Source organism: Bubalus bubalis, chromosome 12, assembly GCF_019923935.1.
Source record: "Bubalus bubalis isolate 160015118507 breed Murrah chromosome 12, NDDB_SH_1, whole genome shotgun sequence".
NCBI classification, from domain to species: domain Eukaryota; kingdom Metazoa; phylum Chordata; class Mammalia; order Artiodactyla; family Bovidae; genus Bubalus; species Bubalus bubalis.
This window is the reverse complement of record NC_059168.1, coordinates 62,175,778-62,197,338: the sequence shown is the minus strand read 5'-3', so window position 1 is coordinate 62,197,338 and position 21,561 is coordinate 62,175,778. Positions and strand designations below refer to the sequence as shown.

Sequence of the window (21,561 nt, the reverse complement as noted above, 5' to 3'; positions counted from 1 at the left end):
TTTCAGTAAATAGTGCTACAACAATTGGATCCTTGCATGTTCGGTTGTGTCTGACTCTTTGCAACCTCATGGACTGTAGCCCACCAGGCTCCCCTGTCCATGGGATTTCCCAGGGAAGAATACTGGAGTAGGTTATCATTTTCCTCTCCAACAACATGTTAGATGTCTATATGCAAAAACCAAAACCTCTCATCCCATATCTCTCACCATATTTCACAAATTAATTAAAAATAAATCATAGACCTAAATATAAAACTTAAAACTATAAACCTTCTTGAAGTTTTCTTTCTCAAAAAGATTAAGTATTAAGTGAAGTCACTCAGTTGTGTCTGACTCTTTGCGACCCCATGGACTGTAGCCCACCAGGCTCCTCCATCCATGGAATTTTCTAGGCAAGAGTACTGGAGTAGGTTGCCATTTCCTTCTCCAGGGGATCTTCCCAACCCGGGGATCGAACCTGGGTCTCTTGCATTGCAGGCAGATGCTTTACCATCTGAGCCACCCAGGGAATCCCCCCAAAAGATTAAGCTATTCCAATTTTAAGAGTGTGTCCATTTGTGTGTGTGTGTGCGCGCGTGCGTGCGCACGTGCACACACATGCATATGTAAATAAGAGTATATACCGGTGGGATGCATATATCCAAAAATGATGAAGGTTGCGTCCACCTCTACCCTTTGCCACATCACCTCCAAGGGCTGGGGAGGGTAGTCTAGCCCCATCCAGGCAGTTCAGTTCAGTTCAGTCACTCAGTCGTGTCCGACTCTTTGTGACCCGGTGGACTGCAGCACACAGTCCTTCCAATGAATATTCAGGACCAATTTCCTTTAGGACTGACTGGTTTGATCTTGCAGTCCAAAGGACTCTCAAGAGTCTTCCCCAACACCACAGTTGAAAAGCATCAATTCTTCGGCGCTCAGCTTTCTTTACAGTCCAACTCTCACATCCATTCATGACTACTGGAAAAACCATAGCTTTGACTAGACAGACCTTTGTTGGTAAAGTAATGTCTCTGCTTTTTAATATGCTACCTACGTTGGTCATAGCTTTTCTTCCAAGGAGCAAGCGTCTTTTAATTTCATGGCTGCGGTCACCATCGGCAGTCATTTGTAGCCCAAGAAAATAAAGTCTGTCATTATTTCCATTGTTTCCCCATCTATTTGCCATGAAGTGATGGGATGTTTAATGCAGAATTCTAGTCTCAGGAGGAAAGTCAGCATGCAAACTAGGAAACTCTACTGGAACCCTGTCATGTGGGTGTGGGAAATTGGAGAAGAGTGAGAGGAAGCTGCTGTCTGCAGCCCAGAACTTCACATCTCCCAGGATCTTGAGTCTAGGAGACAAGAACATGAATCCTAGATGCCTCTAGTCAATGCTTGTGTGGCTGCTTTTGAGCAGCCTGGCCTGACAGACTGGGCTCAGCTGGGCAGGTCAGAACTTGAGAAGTAAAGCTATCAGTATCTGCAGCTAAGTGAGCTGAGGAAGGCAAGAGATGGGGAAGGTGTGCACTGCTCATCTCTCATCTTAAATTCCTGGACATTAGATTATGACACCAGTTACAACATCTTCCTTTATCAGGATCAAACTCTAATATGTCAAGAATTATAAAACAGATATTTAACAAATACTGCCAGGGAATTGCCATTCCACCAGCTGATTTTCTAAGAATGTAACAAATAAAATATTCCATCTTTCTTAACCCATAAAATTCTCATAAAGACAACACACTGTAAAGTTTAAAAGCATTAGCTATGGTGTTATGTTGCCTGGGCGTGAATCCCAGCTCTGTCTCTGATTAGATGTGTAAGCTTGGCCTGGTTTCTTAAGCTCTCTGAACCTTAGTTTATTCTTCTGCAAAATGTGGATGATTAAAAAAAAAAAAAAAACTCTCCCAGAGATAGAAGATGTTGCTTGTGAACATGTTTGTTTTATGATGCATTTAGCACAGATTAAGTACTCAGAGTTACAGAGTTGGAGGGATCTTAAAGATCATCTAAAACCTCTTATCTGCTGCATTAATAGAGCAAGGCCCCCAAACACTGGTGACCCCCAATGCCCTGTAGCTAAACTAGGACACATACCTACCTGCCTTTCAGAGACTGAAGTACTGTCATTTTTTATTTCAGTTTCCTTTCCTCCCTTGGTGGTTGGGATCATTTTCCTAGTACCTCCTCTTCTTATGCCAGGCTTAGAACAACTTGCACCATATTTTACTCTGATTTTCCATGGCTTCACTGTGACCCTGCATTCTTTTCGCACTCCTACATTGTGAAAAACTGAACACCATCTGTCATTTGATCAGTGAACAACAGTCCCTTAAGAGCTTAGTAAATGCCTTTTCTATGAAGCATCCTTTCCTTTTAAGCATAATGCAGTGTTATAACTTAACTTTCAAGATCCACTCAGGAGAGAAGGGATAATAAAACGGGTCCATACATAAGCATTCTCCCCCTGGGCAACCTTGACTATAAATACACCAGGAAGCACCCTTCTTGAGCTAACAACAAATTACCTAATGATCTTCCAGGCTTTTAAGTGCCTTCTCTCAGAAAGAAAAGATGGTGTGTTAGTTTCTACATTATCTCTTCATATAATGGCCATAAGCTGTTATTCCAAGAATATCGTCTAGCCACCCGAACTGATTCAGGTGGAAATCTCCTTTGCCCTCCTGTTTTCTCAAATCTATAGGGTAGAGTCACATAAACTACAGCAGCAGGTTTTACTAATAACAGCTCACCAGAAGGACAACGCTATTTGGAAATTAGGTCACATCTTAGGGGTTTCTGCCAGACTCACACACAGGAATAGTAACATCATTGCCAGAAGAATCTTTGAACACAAAGCACAGTGACAGATAATGTTCTCCTGGGAAATGCCGAACAGCTAGATTCCTTATAGGTTCTCTTGGGGCAGACGTTTCCTGACGAAAATAAAGGGGTTGACGGGAATGCTTTTAATGCCTGCCTTTCCAAATACACTACTCCTCTGTCCATTTCCTTATTATATTTCTATTCCCTGTGCCTAAAATGCCTGGCTCGGAGTAGGGAATTAAAATGTGTGGAACAGAGAAATGAACCATCTATTATCTTTCTCTTCGTCTGTCATCCCATCACCATATCGCTTCAGAGAAACATAAATAAGGACAAGCTTTCCCAGTGAAGAGTCAGACTCTCCTCCGGGTTCTGTTCCTGATGTTTGTGGGACATTTGATTGGGGAATCATGTTATCAAGTGGCCTGTTGAGTGCTCAGCACACTGTCCTTGTCATACCGCTTGTCCATACTACCTTGGAGAGCTGATGAGTTTAAAATCCCACTCCAGGTAACGCCTGGGAGGATACTAGAGCTGTAGCATCTCAGGTCTCACCCCAGAATCCACATTTGCACTTTCATGGGTCTCCACAAGACTCATGCACACATTTTAAGTTTGAAAAGCATGAATGTAAAGCCTGCTCGAATGGTGGGCCCGCTGAACACTAACTGCCTGCCAATTTCTTGAGAGGCATAGCCTCAGAGTGCATTTCAAGTAGTAGGTTCTTTCCAGAAAGGAAAGAAAGACAAGGAGCCCACCAGACTTAGAGTGCTTGCAAATTGACAATAGTCATCAGATACATGGCAAGGGACAGAGCCTCTGCTTCAGGGGACCGAGGCTCACAGTGGGCCCAGGCAAGCAAGCAATATATTCGTTTCCCTACATCTCAGCAAGACTTTGAAACTACCCAGGGCCTTTTGCTATTTTTCTTCTGTGTCTTTCATAAAAACTGTTGCCAAAGCATTTCAAAACTTAAAATTACAACTGATCGCCTAGTTGTCTATTAAAAGAATAAAGCTCCTTGGGGGACACAAATTTTCATTCCAGAAGAAATCAATAGAAAATTTTAATCTGTCAGTGATACATCATTGTGTGTATTGATTTCCACGGCTTTTAGGGCTCTTAGTGGTAACAGGGGAAAGGCTAATCTTTCTGGAATATGTGTGCACTTGGAGCATTGCCCCAGGGAGTGGGGAGCTTGCCTGTTAGTCAAGAGTGTGTTATAAACAAATTATAGGCAAAAATTCCTTTAACGTGATAGAATTCTCCATTTCAGCTACTCTTTAGCATTTGTAAGGCAGACAATATGAAGGATGGAACAAATGTTTAACAGCCATCTGCTTTGCATGTACAATTGGACAGAGCAATTCACATGCAGCATGATACTTCAGTCTTTCTTTTCAAATACTGCCAGCAGTGTTGTTCACTGAAACACTCCCCTTCAGTCAAACTGGAAAAAAACGTGCCACACCACTATTCTACTGGTTCTGTCTTATGAGACTGATACATAACTGATAAAGAATAAGAGAATGTACTGGAAACATCTATGATATACGTTCCTTTGTAGATTGAATTTCACCTCCATATATTTACTCATGGAGTTCCCGCTGCCCACATGCTTTCCCCACTATCTGCACCATTTAAAATCCTACTTACACTTAAAAAATTTTTTTTATTGGAGAATAATTGCTTTACAATGGTGTGTCAGTTTTTGCTGTACAATGAAGTGAATCAGCTATATGTATACATGTATCCCCTCCCTCTTGGTCCTCTCTCCTACCCCACCCCATCCCAACCATCTAGGTCATCAGTATTCTTCATAGTGTTCCTCTGTGTTCCATTCTCAGAGCTCTTAGAGTTCTCTTTGCTTCCTTTGCGTTCGCATAACAAGTTATGTGATCTTCTAGTACACCATGGAACTCTTTCTACCTTACGTTATAGTTATCTGACATGCATTATTCCTGCTGCTATACTGTATGCTTCTTTAGAGATACATCTTATTAATCTTTGTGGATTTCCATCTACCACAATGCTTGACACATTGTGTGTAGTCCCTAAGCAGATTTTGATTTGAACAAATGAGGGTTTATTGAGTTCTCATTATCCAGGGTCTCATAGACTAGTGTGACCACAGAGCAATCAATATAGAAAAGCAAGTATTAGGGGACAAGTGGGACTATACTAAGGTCTTAATTCTCTTTGTCACCCAATCAACAAATATTTAATTAGCACCTATTGCATACTTGGAAAGAGAAAATTCTAAAACAAGGAGAAGAAAGTTACAATCAGGTTATGAAGACACAATATTCAGGACAAGTAAAAGGCAAAACTATGAAGCAGAAGTTTAATCCACCACCATCAGAGGGAGGGGGACACCAGCTATCCCCCTCCCTCTAATTTCCTGCTGTCTTCAGTTTCTCATCTCTTTTGCTAGGTTTCTGTATGTGCATCTAGTGTAATTCTTATCACTGTATATTATCATCAAGTCCAGAAATTAAGTTTGAGCCTGGGCCATAGTTGAGGGTCATGTATGTCTATTCTCCACTAATGACCCAGGAATCAGGCTTGAATTCTTACAGAAAGAATCTGACAGAGAATTTGAAGACTGTGATCACCAAGGACTTGGGAAGAGAAAGGGCATTAGGACTCAGAAAACAAAATGTAGCACCCGGTGAGGGGAGGGGCATTCATCACTGGATAGCAGTGAAATGTGGAATAAAGGGCTAACTGTATTTTGGCATCATCCATTCATTTTGTTCACGTATGTCTTGTTTATATGAGCTGCTAGTGTCCGGCACTGTCTTGGACCCAAAGAATACAGTGCTGAAGAAAAAGGACAAAACCCCTGCCTTCTTGGAGCTTATTGTTGCTATGATGACCAAGAATTACCATCTGCAGAAATTTATGCTCTTTTTTATGTTTATTTATTTTTTATTAGACTTTTATTTTGTATTGGAGTATGGCCAATTAACAATGTTATGATATCTTCAGGTGGACAACAAAGGGACTCAGCCATACATATATATATATATATATATATATGTATCATTCTCCTCCAAACTCCCCTCCCGTCTAGACTGCCACATGTAACACTGAGCAGAGTTCCATGTGCTATACAGTAGGTCCTTGTTGGTTACCAATTTTAAATTTAGCAGTGTGTACTTATCCATTCCAAGCTCCTTAACTGTCCTTTGCCCCATCCTTGGCCCCTCCTCCAGCAAGCATAAATTTGTTCTCTAAGTTTGTGAATCTGCTTTATAAAGAAGTTCATTTTTATCATGTCTTTTTAGATTCTGCATGTAAGGGATATCATACGATGCATAGAAATTTATTTTCTTTTAAAATCTACTGCTGAAAATGAGGGGCAACTGGCTGAGCTTGAGAAGAAAATATGGTCTCAGCCACTCTCTTATTCCATTTTTCTCCTATACTTTACCTATACATTTGCTTAATGAGTTAAACTTCAGTTCAGTTCAGTTGCTCCGTCATGTCTGACTCTGTGACCCGATAGACTGTAGCACGCTAAACTTTCCTGTCCATCACCAACTTCCAGAGCTTGCTCAAACTCATGTCCATCGAGTCAATGATGCCATCCAACCATCTCATCCTCTGTCATCCCCTTCTCCTCCTGCCTTCAATCTTTCCCAGCATCAGGATCTTTTCCAATGAGTCGGTTCTTCGCATCAGGTGGCCAAAGTATTGGAGCTTCAGCTTCAGCATCAGTCCTTCTAATGAATATTCAGGACTGATTTCCTTTAGGATTGACTGGTTTGATCTCCTTGCTGTCCAGGGGATTTTCAAGAGTATTCTTCAACACCACATTTCAAAAGCATAAATTCTTCGGCCCTCAGCATTCTTTATGGTCCAACTCTCACATCCATACATGACTACTGGAAAAGCCATAGCTTTGACTACACAGACCTTGTTGGTAAAGTAACATCTCTGCTTTTTAATATGCTGTCTAGGTTTGCCACAGCTTTTCTTCCAAGAAGCAAGCATCTTTTAATTTCATGGCTACAGTCACCATCTGCAATGATTTTAGAGCCCAAGAAAATCAAGTCTCTCACTGTTTCCATTGTTTCCCCATCTATTTGCCATGAAGTGATGGGACCAGATGCCATGATCTTAGATTTTTGAATGTTGAGTTTTAAGCCAACTTCTTCACTCTCCTCTTTCACTTTCACTAAGAGTCTCCTTAGTTCCTCTTCACTTTCTGCCATAAGGGTGGTGTCATCTGCATATCTGAGGTTATTGATATTTCTCCCGGCAATCTTGAGTCCAGCTTGTGCTTCATCCCCTCTGGCATTTTGCATGATGTACTCTGCATATAAATTAAATAAGCAGGGTGACAATCTACAGCCTGATGTACTCTTTTCCCAATTAGGAACCAGTCCATTGTTCCATGTTCGGTTCTAACTGTTGCCTCTTAACCTGCATAGAGATTTCTCAGGAGGCAGGTCAGGTGGTCTGGTATTCCCATCTCTTTCAGAATTTTCCACAGTTTGTTGTGATCCATACAGTCAAAGCCTTTAGCACAGTCAATGAAGCAGAAGTAGATTTTTTTTGGAATTCTCTTACTTTTTCTATGATCTGCTATGAAATCGGCTAGATTTCAACATCTAGCAGATGTTGGCAATTTAATCTCTGGTTCCTCTGCCATTTCTAAATCCAGCTTGAACATCTGGAAGTTCTTGTTCATGTACTGTTGAAGTCTGGCTTGGAGAATTTTGAGCATTACTTTGCTAGCATGTGAGAGGAATGCAATTGTATGGCAGTTTTTCTCCTGTTTTAGCTCTACATTTGCTTACTGAGTTAAACTTGTGTCTTCCTTTTTGAAGCAGGTCAGTCTAGAAAACAGTAAGAATTCTCTACTCTGAATGGTTCTACAGACACTGACTGCCAGTCAGGCTACATACTTTTTTTTTAAAACAAAGTGAAAAGCTTAAACCATATTATCATTGTTTTCCAGCATTAAAGAAAAGTTTTGAAAGTCAAAAAACAAAAGAAAACAAAACCCAACCAACTGACCAACAACAACAACAAAAAGCAGCAGAGACCCAAAATGGAAACAGGTAAGTGGTCAGCCTGGGAACCCATGTCAAAAGCTTGACAGGAGGCTGTGTTTCACATGTGTAAGTGGGACAAAGCTTGTGCAATTTGGGCTATTTTTCTTAGGAAGACCATATTTGTACTCATGAACTGGTGGAAACCTAGACAAATATGGGTTACATAATGACTCATGAGAAACGCTGGGCTGGAAGAAGCACAAGCTGGAATGAAGATTGCCGGGAGAAATATCAATAACCTCAGATATGCAGATGACACCACCCTTATGGCAGAAAGTGAAGAGGAACTCAAAAGCCTCTTGATGAAAGTGAAAGAGGAGAGTGAAAAAGTTGGCTTAAAGCTCAACATTCAGAAAACGAAGATCATGGCATCCGGTCCCATCACTTCATGGCAAATAGGTGGGGAAACAGTGTCAGACTTTATTTTGGGGGGCTCCAAAATCACTACAGATGGTGACTGCAGCCATGAAAGATGCTTACTCCTTGGAAGGAAAGTTATGGCCAACCTAGATAGCATATTCAAAAGCAGAGACATTACTTTGCCAACAAAGGTCCATCTAGTCAAGACTATGGTTTTTCCAGTAGTCATATATGGATGTGAGAGTTGGACTGTGAAGAAGGCTGAGCGCAGAAGAATTGATGCTTTTGAACTGTGGTGTTGGAGAAGACTCTTGAGAGTCCCTGGGACTGCAAGGAGATCCAACCAGTCCATTCTGAAGGAGATCAGCCCTGGGATTTCTTTGGAAGGACTGATGCTAAAGCTGAAACTCCAGTATTTTGTCCACTTCATGCGAAGAGCTGACTCATTGGAAAAGACTCTGATGCTGGGAGGGATTGGGGGCAGGAGGAGAAGGGGATGACAGAGGATGAGATGGGTGGATGGCATCACCAACCTGATGGATGTAAATTTGAGTGAACTCCTGGAGCCACAATTCATAGGGTTGCAAAGAGCAGACACGACTGAGCGACTGAACTGAACTGAACTGAACTGAATGACTTATTTATTTACTTTCTCTCCTTTTAAACTATGGACACATTGATACTAGGGACTTTATCTCACCAGCACCTAGAAGACTTAAAGGTGCTTATTGGGCATATCATGGTGTCTAAGAATTATGTGAGAAAGGAAAGGAAAAAAAGAAAATACTCAATGATTGCAAATATTTAAGATGAACCTTTTTTTTTTTTTTTGCAAATGGCAGGAATTCATTCAAAGCCAATCCTGATGACAATGTGATAGATATTCATCAACATCAGATATTAAAATAAAATGAGGAGATTGGAGGAATTCCAAAGATGCTTTGATACAGCAACATTGTTGAAATATAACTTTTAGCTGCATTTGCATTTAACAAACTTCACTGGATGTCTGAGCTGTGGCATGTGTGCTTAAGTCTTTTTGATACTCTATAGTCATACCTCATGTGTCAAGTGCTAGATTGTATGTTATTGATCATAAGGCCTGCAGAATTCAAAAAAGAGCTCATTATCAGGGAAAGTTTTCATCCACCCAATTTTTTAAAGAATTAGTATTATAATCTTGTCACTGGAATACTGAACTTAAGAAAGGAAGAATCAAAAAAAGAAATCATGTAAACTGATCAGCATCTTAACCAAAAAAAAAAAAAAACAAAATGAGAGTAAAATGATTAAAAGAGTATCTATGGTGAGAATCTGAAAAAAAATGGTAAAGATGTGTTTGTTTACAAATAACAGAAATAAACTCTGGCTGGTTTAAGTTACAAAGAGGACTTAATAGAGGGATGATGACAGATTAATAATTAGCCAATTTACCCCAAGATAACCATTGTATGTGTTTGTGGTTGGTTGGTGCTTTATGCATGCATGTGTGCATGCTAAGTCACTTCAGTTGTGTCCGGCTCTTTGTGACCCTATGGACTGTAGCTGTCCAGGCACCTCTGTCCATGGGCTTCTCCAGGCAAGAATACTGGAGTGGGTTGCCATGCCCTTCTGCAGGGAATCTTCCCAACCTAGGGATTGAACCTGCATCTCTTGTGTCTCCTGCAATGGTAAATGGGTTAACACTAGTGCCACCCGGGAAGCTCAGTGTTTATGCATACTCTTGGTTAAATATTTTGGCCATCTGTTCTGAGCACTGAAGATCCTCATAGACTCCAAGGGCAAGATGCAGCTGGCCCTCAGAAATGGACTAGAACCTGTGTGTCATAGGTGGTAGTTTGGGCAACAAGTAACAGAAAACTGACTCAAACTGGCTTATAATGGAGGCTAACAAGTGACTGCAAGGAGATCCAACAAGTCAATCCTAAAGGAAATCAGTCCTAAATGTCCACTGGAAGGACTGATGCTGAAGCTGAACTCCTATACTTTGGCCACCTGATGCAAAGAACTGACTCATTTGAAAAGACCCTGATGCTGGGAAAGATTGAAGGCAGCAGGGGAAGGGGACGACAGAGGATGAGATGGTTGGATGGCATCACTGACTTGATGGAAATGAGTTTGAGTAAGCTCCGGGAGTTGGTGATGGACAGGGAAGCCTGGTGTGCTGCCCATAGGGTTGCAAAGAGTCAGACATGACTGAGCAAGTAACAGCCTCAGGTTGGTCCCCAGGTTTTAAGTTGGAACACATTCAGAGCCCTCCATACATTTCTGAAGGCTGTTTTAGTGCTACAGCAGCAGAGTAGACAAAGTAACGACAAAGACTTTCAGTTCGGTTCAGTTCAGTTGCTCAGTTGTGTCCGACTCTTTGCGACTCCATGAACCGCAGCACACCCTACCTCGATGTCCATCACCAACTCTCAGAGTTTACCCAAACTCACATCCATTGAGTTGGTGATGCCATCCAACCATCTCATCCTCTGTCATCCCCAATTCCTCCTGCCCTCTATCATTCCCAGCATCAGGGTCTTTTCAAATGAGTCAGCCCTTTGCATCAGGTGGCCAAAGTATTGGAGTTTCAGCTTCAACATCAATCCTTCCAATGAACATCCAGGACTGATCTCCTTTAGGATGGAATGGTTGGACCTCCTTACAGTCCAAGGGACTCTCAAGAGTCTTCTCCAACACCACAGTTCAAAAGCATCAATTCTTCAGTGCTCAGCTTTCTTTCCATGGGGTCGCAAAGAGTCGGACACGACTGAGTGACTTCACTTTCTTTCACTTTTCAGCTTTCTTTATAGTCCAACTTTCACACCCATACATGACTACTGGAAAAACCATAGACTTGACTAGATGAACCTTTGTTAACAAAGTAATGTCTCTGCTTTTTAATAAGTTGTCTAGGTTGGTCATAACTTTCCTTCCAAGGAGTAAGCTTCTTTTAATTTCATGGCTGCAATCACCATCTGCAGTGATTTTGGAGCCCCAAAAAATAAAGTCAGCCACTTTTTCCATCCACTGTTTCCCCATCTATTTGCCATGCAGTGATGAGACTGGGTGCCATGATCTTAGTTTTCTGAATGTTGAGCTTTAAACCAACTTTTTCACTCTCCTCTATCACTTTCATCAAGAGGCTCTTTAGTTTCTCTTCACTTTCTGCCTTAAGATCAGATCAGATCAGATCAGTTGCTCAGTCGTGTCCGACTCTTTGCGACCCCATGAATCGCAGCACGCCAGGCCTCCATGTCCATCACCAACTCCCGGAGTTCACTCAGACTCACGTCCATCGAGTCAGTGATGCCATCCAGCCATCTCATCCTCTGTCATCCCCTTCTCCTCCTGCCCCCCATCCCTCCCAGCATCAGAGTCTTTTCCAATGAGTCAACTCTTCCCATGAGGTGGCCAAAGTACTGGAGTTTCAGCTTTAGCATCATTCCTTCTAAAGAAATCCCAGGGCTGATCTCCTTCAGAATGGACTGGTTGGATCTCCTTGCAGTCCAAGGGACTCTCAAGAGTCTTCTCCAACTCCACAGTTCAAAAGCATCAATTCTTCCGTGCTCAGCCTTCTTCACAGTCCAACTCTCAAATCCATACATGACCACAGGAAAAACCATAGCCTTGACTAGACGGACCTTTGTTGGCAAAGTAATGTCTCTGCTTTTGAATATGCTATCTAGGTTGGTCATAACTTTCCTTTCAAGGAGTAAGCGTCTTTTAATTTCATGGCTGCAGTCACCATCTGTAGTGATTTGGGAGCCCAGAAAAATAAAGTCTGACACTGTTTCCACTGTTTCCCCACCTATTTGCCATGAAGTGATGGGACCGGATGCCATGATCTTCATTTTCTGAATGTTGAGCTTCAAGACAACTTTTCACTCTCTACTTTCACTTTCATCAAGAGGCTTTTTAGTTCCTCTTCACTTTCTGCCATAAGGGTGGTGTCATCTGCATATCTGAGGTTATTGATATTTCTCCCAGCAATCTTGATTTCAGCTTGTGCTTCCTCCAGTCCAGCATTTCTCATGATGTACTCTGCATATAAGTTAAATAAGCATGGTGACAATATACAGCCTTGACGTACTCCTTTTCCTATTTGGAACCAGTCTGTTGTTCCACGTCCAGTTCTAACTGTTGCTTCCTGACCTGCATATAGGTTTCTCAAGAGGCAGGTCAGGTGGTCTGGTATTTCCATCTCTTTCAGAATTTTCCACAGTTTGTTGTGATCCACACAGTCAAAGGCTTTGGCATAGTCAATAAAGCAGAAATAGATTTTTTTCTGGAACTCTCTTGCTTTTTCCATGATCCAGCGGATGTTGGCAGTTTGATCTCTGGTTCCTCTGCCTTTTCTAAAACCAGCTTGAACATCTGGAAGTTCATGGTTCACGTATTGCTGAAGCCTGGCTTGGAGAATTTTGAGCATTACTTTACTAGCATGTGAGATAAGTGCAATTGTACGGTAGTTTGAGCATTCCTTGGCGTTGCCTTTCTTTGGGATGGGAATGAAAACTAACCTTTTCCAGTTCTGTGACCACTGCTGAGTTTTCCAAATTTGCTGGCATATTGAGTGCAGCACTTTCACAGCATCATCTTTTAGGATTTGAAATAGCTCAACTGGAATTCCATCACTTCCACTAGCTTTGTTCACAATGATGTTTTCTAAGGCCCACTTGACTTCACATTCCAGGATGTCTGGCTCTAGGTCAGTGATCACACCATCATGATTATCTGGGTTGTGAAGATCTTTTCTGTACAGTTCTTCTGTGTATTCTTGCCACCTCTTCTTAATATCTTCTGCTTCTGTTAGATCCATGCCATTTCTCTCTTTTATTGAGCCCATCTTTGCATGAAATGTTCCCTTGGTATCTCTAATGTTCTTGAAGAGATCACTAGTCTTTCTCATTCTACTGTTTTCCTCTATTTCTTTGCATTGATTGCTGAGGAAGGCTTTCTTATCTCTCCTTGCTATTCTTTGGAACTCTGCATTCATATGGGTATATCTTTCCTTTTCTCCTTTGCTTTTCACTTCTCTTCTTTCCACAGCTATTTGTACGGCCTCCTCAGACAGCCATTTTGCTTTTTTGCATTTCTTTTTCTTGGGAATGGTCTTGATCCCTGTCTCCTGTACAATGTCACGAACCTTTGTCCATAGCTCATCAGGCACTCTGTGTATCAGATCTAGTTCCTTAAATCTATTTCTCACTTCCACTGTATAATCATAAGGAATTTGATTTAGGTCATACCTGAATGATCTAGTGGTTTTCTCCACTTTCTTCAATTTCAGTCTGAATTTGGCAATAAGGAGTTCATGATCTGAGTCACAGTCAGCTCCCAGTCTTGTTTTGCTGACTGTATAGAGCTTGTCCATCGTTGGCTGCAAAGAATATAATCAATTTGATTTTGGTGTCAACCATGTGGTGATGTCCATGTGTAGAGTCTTCTCTTGTGTTGTTGGAAGAGGGTGTTTGCTATGACCAGTGCATTCTCTTGGCAAAACTCTATTAGCCTTTGCCCTGCTTCATTCTGTATTCCAAGGCCAAATTTGCCTGTTACTCCAGGTGTTTCTTGACTTCCTACTTTTGCATTCCAGTCCCCTATAATGAAAAGGACATCTTTTTTGGGTGTTAGTTCTAAAAGGTCTTGTAGGTCTTCATAGACCTGTTCAACTTCAGATTCTTGAGCGTTACTGGTTGGGGCATAAACTTGGATTACCATGATATTAAATGGTTTGCCTTGGAAACAGAGATCATTCTGTTGTTTTTGAGATTGCATCGAGGTACTGCATTTCAGACTCTTTTGTTGACGATGATGGCTACTCCATTTCTTCTAAGGGATTCCTGCCCACAGTAGTAGATATAATGGTCATCTGAGTTAAATTCACCCATTCCAGTCCATTTTAGTTTGCTGATTCCTAGAATGTCAACATTCATTCTTGCCATCTCCTGTTTGACCACTTCCAATTTGCCTTGATTCATGGACCTAACATTCCAAGTTCCTATGCAATATTGCTCTTTACAGCATTGTACTTTGTTTCTATCACCAGTCACAAATACAACAAAGACTTTATAGTCTTCACATCTTAAACTTTTTACTCTCTGCCCTTTAAAAAAAACTTGATGACCCCTGACTTCTGTAATAGGTCATTTATTATCTAACACCATTGATTCAGTTCAGGGTGGGTTTAAAAATGTCATCAAAGGCTTTTTAGAATTCCTCTTGCTACCTTCTTTGTGTTGCCTTCATCCCAGGATGGTCATTCTCATAGTGGCAAGAGAGCTGACAATGATAATCAGGACTATGTGCTTTCCTATTCATGTCTAGCAGGAAAAAGAGTAACTTTCCCCCAGACACGAAATATAAATTTTCAATCAGATTGGGTCAATAAGAGGCATGCCCCTCACTGGATCAATACCATTGCCAGGGGATTGCTGTGCCCATATTTTCTCAGTCAATCTGCAACCCCCTCTAAGAATGGGAGGACCCAGAACTTCAATATTGTTTAATAAGGGGGAAATGAAGAGTGGATGTTAAGGAAGCAAGCAGTAGTGCTGAGATAGTCAGGCATGAGAGGACTTCGGGGAACGTCTTCTGTGCTTCCATCCCTGAATCTCTGCTTCTCTCTTTGACTCTGATTCATCGGTTTTACTCATTCCAGCCTGTTTTCTTCTACTTCTCCTAATACATGGTGAAAAACAAAGCAGCCAATAGCTCATGTATTTACTGTTACAGTCTTATAATTCAAAGAGATGAATCTCTTTTATTTTCAAGTTCCTGGGGAAAGCTTTTGATTGGCCCATGCTAAGTCAGGGGCTCCTGTTTCAATTAAGGTGAGGTCATGTTCTATAGTTTGAAAACCCTCACTTTAACTAAGTGAATGGTGGCAGAGAGAGCTAATAGTTTTCAGTTTTGGAAAATGGTGTCAGAGAGATGAGCTATTAGGTGTCTGCTACAGTATGTTTATTTCTTCATGTCAAATGAAATAGTCCAGTATTTTCTATTGTAGGCGATTGTGTACCTGCAGATTAGTTTTAATTTTGAGAAACATTGACCCAAAAGAGTAGTCATTTAAACAGGATGGTTTATCTTTCTTTCATATAAAGCTGCAAAGGTGGGCAAGCTGGTATGACATTTCTACCCCCTCATCTGCTGTGTTGCCCTTATCTTCATGACCCAAGGTGTCAGTGAGAGCTCCTGCTAGCATGCCCATGCTTGTAGCAGCATGATGGAGGAAGGGACAAAGAAAGGGCAAGAGGTACACATCAACTGTCACTTCAGGCAAGTTCCAGAAGTTGCCATATAAAACTTCCACCCAGTCCTATGCAAAGGAAACTGGGAAATAGTTCTCCCCCCGCCCCCCACCTCTGAACAGCTACATTCCCAGCTTAAAAATGAGGGGTTCTATTGCTCTGGAAGAAAGGAGAACACATATTAAGGGACAAATACCACAGTGATCATAGTCTCTGTATACTCTCTGTATAGTGATTACTCATTTTTAGAATACATGGACTTTTAAGCGAAAGGGATTTCTTTTCAACTCAGAAAGAAAATAGTCCTTATTAAGAAGCATAAAGGATAATTTAAGAATACAATACAATGTCTTGTACACCCATAATTGAAATTTCAACACATTAGAGTAACAAGAAGTATACAATACACAGCCATTGTTTGCTTGTGCATGTGAGACCTTTGACTAAAGGCAATGCCATGTCCTAGTGAAGAATTATCTTGCAAACTATGATGACCAGTTCACATCACTTTAGACAAAATTCTGTGGAATTCTGTAACTATTGTTACAAATTAGCATTTCTTAAATTCAGACTCAAACTTAGAAACATAAAATGCTGAAAAGCTATTATTTAAGCCCAGGAAGCTTCAGCCACTGGCTAAGCTATCAGGATTTAAATATCCAAAATGACCAGGTATATTTCCTCAACTGAAAAACGAGTTCCCAGTTCTACTTGCTGCCATGACAGCTTGAGAAGCCTTCATCAAAGGATTTGTAACTTGCCTTGCAAATTATGATTGATGGACCTGTCCTTTTCATAGCCAATTTCCAGGGAAAGGAGATTCAAATTATATTTTCCATGCTGCCGTGGTCTGTCCTTAATGGTGACTATAAAAGCCTGACTCTCAGTCCATTTAGATTGAGGGAAAAAATAACAAAGCCTAGGTCTCTTGCCTGTGAATGAATGGGGAATAGAAAAAGGTTTTTGTTTTTTTTTTTTTAGTACCTGAAAAGTTCCAGCAAAGCCAAGTTTCACTGCAGAGGGTGTGTCAGCATCCAGGGTAACACCCTTCCTGCAGTCAGGGAGTACAAGAGCATGTACTTAAGTATTATTTGGTGACAAAAATAAAACATTATTCTGAGCAATAAAGTGTTATTCAAATTTTACCAAAGTACACAGTTGCTATAACTTGGTAATTATTCTAAGAAAGAGTGTTTAATTTAGAAATTACCTAACCTTTTGGTTTCTATCTTTGATGACATTTGTAATCTAAATTAGCAACAAACCTATGTCTCTCAGGCTTTTACACTAAACTCCAAACCTGATTCACAATTTTATTTTAGGATCAGTAACCCATTTACTAGGGTTCAGCCAGTCTCAGAGATTTAAAGCCAGTCTAGGCCCAGGTAATTTGCAGATGAAGGGTGGAGAAGCAAAGGAATTAGTGCCCTTATCTTCCAACCAAAGCAGAAGAGTGACCATGTCACCATTGGGCTGGCATCCCCCTTCCTCCCCTACCCACCATGCTTCTCCTAGAGCTCTGGGAAAAAGAGGAAGTTACAGAATGACTGATGTTTCAAAGTGTTGTGACTTTGGCCTCTCCGTATAAACCAACAAAATACCTATAGGGTAGCATAGGACCTGGTACAGACAGGTGCTTGAAAAATTACGGCCAAAAGAAGTGGGTTTGCAGAGGATCTAAAAGTTATCTACAACCAACATCAGACTATTTTATTGGTTCACAAATGATCATAACATTTAGATGGAGTTACAGGTAATTATTTAATTGTCCAAACTTCTATAATGTTATGATATTCCTGTAATGGTAGTATATTCCTCTAATGCTTTTAATTAAAGAGAAACAGTAATTTCAAGCAATAGTGTTAAAAACTGAGTGGTGAAGAGACACGTGTACCCCAATGTTCATCGCAGCACTGTTTATAATAGCCAGGACATGGAAGCAACCTAGATGTCCATCAGCAGATGAATGGATAAGAAAGCTGTGGTACATATACACAATGGAGTATTACTCAGCCATTAAAAAGAATACATTTGAATCAGTTCTAATGAGGTGGATGAAACTGGAGCCTATTATACAGAGTGAAGTAAGCCAGAAAGGAAAACACCAATACAGTATACTAATGCATATATATGGAATTTAGAAAGATGGTAACAATAACCTTGTGTACGAGACAGCAAAAGAGACACTGATGTATAGAACAGTCTTATGGACTCTGAGAGAGAGGGAGAGGGTGGGAAGATTTGGGAGAATGGCATTGAAACATGTAAAATATCATGTATGAAACGAGTTGCCAGTCCAGGTTCGATGCACGATACTGGATGCTTGGGGCTGGTGCACTGGGACGACCCAGAGGGATGGAATGGGGAGGGAGGAGGGAGGAGGGTTCAGGATGGGGAACACATGTATACCTGTGGCGGATTCATTTTGATATTTGGCAAAACTAATACAATTATGTAAAGTTTAAAAATAAAATAAAATTAAAAAAAAAAAAATAAAAACTGAGTGGTGAATTTTGATCTATCCAAAATTACTTTAAGTAATAGAACTGCCACTATAAATAACAGATAGTTGCTTGTTTAAAATATAAATCAATTATTTAATCATAGTAACAGATCCTATCTATCATATGCATAACACAGTTGTAGCAAATCCTCTTAAGGCTTCCCTGGAGTGGGGAAAAGGGCATGGGTGAAAACTACAGAATAAAATAACTTATACTATTTTGGGCTTTCTGTTGAGAAAGACAGTGAGATAATGACCCTATTTTAACCTCTATACCTACCATGTTGTCATTTACTAAGCACTCATGATGTCGTGGTTAGGCTTACCAGAAAACACTCATGAGCAACCTCAGAAATTCTGTCATTAGTACATGCAGTCAACCTCATACTACTGAGAAAAGTACTTCTTGAAATGTCTCAAAAAGGGAAGTATTAATATAAATATGTAACAGCTATGGTTAGTCAGGCCAACAGACCCGGACCAATGGTGTCATGCTTTTACCCACAAACCAACTTGCTGTCAGAATCCCTCCCACTTTCAGCTGAGAAAATAGGTCGCATGAATTTTAAGGCCCCTAACAGTACTACGAACATTATGAAGCCTATCCAGGTAAAAACTATGAATATTATCATTCAGAGACAATATAGAATAAATATTGAGGAGTTGTTTTTGTTTTGACCATGAGCCCTGATAAATTCTATCCTTCATCTAAATGCCTTTCTAATGTCTTCCCAGCAGAAACAACCAGGTTATTTGAGTATTTAAAAGGAGCTTACCCAAAAAGAAAGATAAGATGTTTTATCAAATTCTTCAAAAGCAACAGTTGAAGAGAACAGACTGCCACGGGTGCTTTTAATATGTGAGTTTGTGAAGTTATATGCTCATTTCTGTCATCAGGAAGTAAGATATAAGAATCCCTTTTTAAAATTACTGAACCAATACAGATATGATCTTAACAGGCTTTTCTCATGTCTGTCATTTCTGTCTCTGGAGATTTGAATTTTCATTCATTTAAAAATATTTACTGATTTCCTACCAGGTGACTGACACTGATCTGGTGCTTAGAATACATCAGTAAGCAAAATAAACAGATCCCTGTCCTTTGGAGACTACATTATAGGTGGGAAACAAAAAATAAACCATAAACACAACAAGTAAGTAATTTCCATAGACATTAGAAGGGATAAATGTTATGAAAAACGGAAATAGCAGGGTAAGATGATCAGGAGTGCTGGGTGTGGAGAGGGAAGGCAAGTTCAGTTTCAGTAGGTGGCAGGGTGGCCTCATTGAGAAGGTGAAAACCTAGGGAACATGTGAAGAAGGTGAAAGTGAAGGCCATGTGGTTATCTGGGGAAAGCTTTCCAGGCCAAATGTCTGGGGTGTTTGAGGAACAGCAAGGAGATCAGCATGGCTGGAGGGGAGTGAATAAAGGTGAAGTTAGCAGGAGCTGAGGCCAGAAAGGTGATGGAGAAGCAGGTGATCTGGATTGTATAGGTCTTTGTGGGCACTTGTATTACTCTGAGTGAAATAGAACACCATTATGAGGTTTCTGAGCAGAAGAGTAGCAGGATTTGCCCTTATTTTTGAAGCGTCTCTCTGACTGAATTCTTGAGACTAGCCTGTAGTAGAAGCAAGGGGAAAGGGCAGAAGAGAGGTGACTTGTTAAGAAGTGATGGCAATTATCCAAGAAAGAGATGATGATGGTGGCTCAGATCAGGCTGGGAGAGGTGGAGGTGGTGAAAAGTGGTTGGATGCCAAATATACTTTTTGGAGAAGGAGCCAACAAGATTTGGATGTGAAAAAAGAGACAAAGAGGAGTCAAGGATGACTCTAAAGTTTTTGGTCAGAACTAATTAAGGGTAGGATCATCATCCACTGAGAGGTGTAGACTGTGGGTGGACCAGGCTTTAAAAGGAAGAATGGGAGTTCGAGTTTGGACTTGTTAATTCTGAGATGTCAAGTTGGCAGTTGGATAAAGGTCTAGAGTTCAGAAGAGGAGTCTGGGCTGGAGATATACTTCTGGCAGCATGTAAATGATATTTAAGGCTGTGGAACTAAGCGGAGATAACCAAGGAGAGAGTAAGGAAGAGAAGAGGCCTAAGAAGAAGACCCAATGACCCTCCAGGATTATGAGGTCACAGAGGAGAGGAGGGACCAGCAAAGGAGACTGAGAAGGAATGTCCAGTGAGGAGGAGGAAACCCAAGAGAGGGTGTGTCCTGGAAGCAAAGTGAAGAAACTTCCAGAGTAGAAGAAACATGTTACTGCGGCAAACGCGACTGACACACACCTAAGCAGAGGCCTGAGAACTGACAGACGGGCTCAGAAAAGTACAGCATCAGCGTCTTCAGAAAGAGTAGCTTCAGTGAAGCATTCATGACAGACACATGTTTGGAACGAGTTTGAAGAGGTAATAAGAAGAGAGAAACTAGAGGCGGCAAGTCTAGATAACTTGTTAGAAAACCTTTGCTTAAAAGAGTACAAAGACATGGAGCGGTGGCTCCCATTTTCTGAAATGTTTTATTCATTTATAATATAAATAATTAATAATTTCCAAGGGAATGCTCTATTTTCTTTCAAACAGACAAACATGTCCTGAACATGGTTATTCACAATGGAGTTATTTAATTTTTAACTATTAATATTACTTTCTGTACAAGGTCATTTCAGAGATTATAAAATCACCTCCACTATATAATTTCCTTGATGCATATGATCCAGCAATCCCATTCCTGGGCATATATCTGGAAAAGATGAAAACTTTAATTCAAAAAGATATGTGCACTACAATGTTCAGAGTGACACTGTCTACAATAGCCAAGACATGAAAGCAACCAAAAAGTCCATCAATAGATGGATGGATAGAGATGTGGTACATACATGCAGTGGAATATTACTCAACTATAAAAAAGAATGAAATAATGTCATTTGCAGCAACATGGATGGACCTAGTGGTTATCATACTAGGTGAAATAAGTCAGAGAAACACAAATATCATATGACATAACTTATATGTGGAGTCTCAAAAAATGATACAAATAAACTAGTTTATAAAACAGATCCACAAACATAGAAAACAAATTCATGGTTACCAAAGGGAAAAAGGGGTGGGGAGAGATAAATAAGAAGTGTGGGATTAATAGATGTATGCATGTATGCTCAGTCACTTCAGTCGTGTCTGACTCTTTGCAACCCTAGAGACTGTAGCTTGCAAGTCTCCTCTGTCCATGGGATTGTCCAGGCACGAATACTGGAGTGGGTTGCCATGCCCTTCGCCCACAGATGTATACTGCTGCTGCTGCTGCTGCTAAGTCACTTTAGTCGTGTCCGACTCTGTGCGACCCCGTAGACGGCAGCCCACCAGGCTCCCCCGTCTCTGGGATTCTCCAGGCAAGAACACTGGAGTGGGTTGCCATTTCCTTCTCCAATGCATGAAAGTGAAATTGAAGTCGTGTCCAACTCCTAGTGACCCCATGGACTGCAGCCTACCAGGCTCCTCCATCCATGGGATTTTCCAGGCAAGAGTACTGGAGTGGGGTGCCATTGCCTTCTCCGAGATGTATACTACTATACATAAAATAGATA

The 21,561-nt window shown here is 40.8% G+C and overlaps 1 long non-coding RNA gene across 1 annotated transcript in view; it reads left to right on the top strand.

The window, feature by feature from the left end:
* The window catches only part of LOC123464772, a 34,706-nt gene that overhangs the window by 4,635 nt on the left and 8,510 nt on the right, over positions 1-21,561 (top strand). The window contains exon 2 of the long non-coding RNA XR_006639804.1: positions 7,778-7,880. This is a non-coding gene — a long non-coding RNA (uncharacterized LOC123464772). The remainder of the gene's footprint in view (positions 1-7,777; positions 7,881-21,561) is intronic.